The sequence below is a fragment of the Macrobrachium rosenbergii genome, chromosome 55 (genome assembly GCF_040412425.1).
Source record: "Macrobrachium rosenbergii isolate ZJJX-2024 chromosome 55, ASM4041242v1, whole genome shotgun sequence".
In the NCBI taxonomy this organism is placed as follows: Eukaryota; Metazoa; Arthropoda; class Malacostraca; order Decapoda; family Palaemonidae; genus Macrobrachium; species Macrobrachium rosenbergii.
Genome location: NC_089795.1, coordinates 52,298,683 through 52,300,466, shown reverse-complemented (window position 1 = coordinate 52,300,466; position 1,784 = coordinate 52,298,683).

Below are 1,784 nucleotides of genomic sequence, written 5' to 3'. Positions count from 1 at the left end.
GCATTAACTTGACACCTCTGATGACAGCCTGTCAGGTAAGATTAAACGACATTTTTGTTAGACTGACATCTTCCTGTGATAACACGAACTTTTTCTAGTAATTTCGAGCAAGCATACGTTGTTAGGATGAATATATTCTTAAAACGTCAAATGACTACATTGGTGATATTTTGACAGACTGTTAGTAGGTGAGAATAATAATAATAATAATAATAATAGTAACTAATAATAATAATAATAATAATAATAATAATAATAATAATATTTTTGACAATTATGTGTATCTTGTTCTTCGAAGATTAATAATAATAATAATAATAATAATAATAATAATAATAATAATAATAATAATAATAATAATAATAATAATAAAATTTTGACAATAATGTATCTTGTTCTTCGAATTAATAATAATAATAATAATAATAATAATAATAATAATAATAATAATAATAATAATAATAATAATAATATTTTGACGGATGTAGTCTTTTTTCTTCGAATATTAAGACAAATATTAAAATATTTCAAACCTTACACACAAAACTGTTGTCTTTGCATGACAAGATGTTTTGTTTCAAGAAATCTTTTTGCTTTTATTTTTACTTTGTATATGCGATTCAACGGCACCAAACAAAACAAAAGCAAAAACAAAAATAATAATAAAATAAAACAAACGACCAAGCCTTTTATTTCGTAGTGGTGTGACTCGGGGCTAAATAAAAGCGTGATGCGTTCTTAAATGTCAGCCAGGCTTAAGATGCATTTTCCTCTGCCATCTGAATAATGACTTCGTATTCTCAGAGCGCTGTTTGTATAAAGAATACAAATGAAATCTAGGTCGTTCTGGGGGTAGAGAGAGAGAGAGAGAAGAGAGAGAGAGACAACAGATATAGAAGATCTCATATTAATTGCTAGAGTAAAATGGAGAGAGAGAGAGAGAGAATCTAATTAATCATTAATACTAACTGGTGTCCAAAGGACACAGACACACACCATCGACAGAGAGAGAGAAATAAACTAAAAACCCAATGCTCGCCAATAAAAAAGAATCAAAACAAAAATAAAATTTAAAAAATGAATATGGAACCAAAGAGGATGTGCCTTAGACGACATGAAATCGAATACTCTTGCAGCTGTACGAGTCTCTCTCTCTCTCTCTCTCTCTCTCTCTCTCTCTCTCTCTCTCTCTCTCTCTCTCTCTCTCTCTTCATTTCTGGCTTTTTGCCCTCTCAAGAGGCCCTCCGCCCCAAATCCCACTGCGGGACCTACGGTCTTGAATTCTTCTCCCCTTTCATCTTAGATCTTAGGTGACCTTTTGGTCAAAGGTCGCCTTCTTTGTTAAGGGGAAAATGTATTGAGGTATTTGCCATTTTTTTCCACCCACATTATTCGCAGCAACGAATAATGGTGGAAAAAGGAGAAGAGAAGGAAAATATAATTAGGAATAAGATTCGACGGAGGAAGAAGGAGAAGAGAAAGAAAATATAACTAAGGATTAGGTTTCGACCCAAATTACGGTAACCAGAAATGACAAGATGAAGCCATCGGTACTCATGGGAGCTGACATCCTGTAAAATTTATCAAAGAAGAAGAAGAGGAAGTAAAAACAAAGGCTTTAGAGTAGTTTCTTTAAAGCATAGCAAGCTTCCGGAAATGAGATGACAATACAACGAATATTTCAAGCTCAGTGGAAGCAACATCGCTTGGCTTGTTCGTGAGATATGCGTGATTTCATCTATTGTGAACTAGTAATATTCACTTCTGACTAATTTTTAATTACT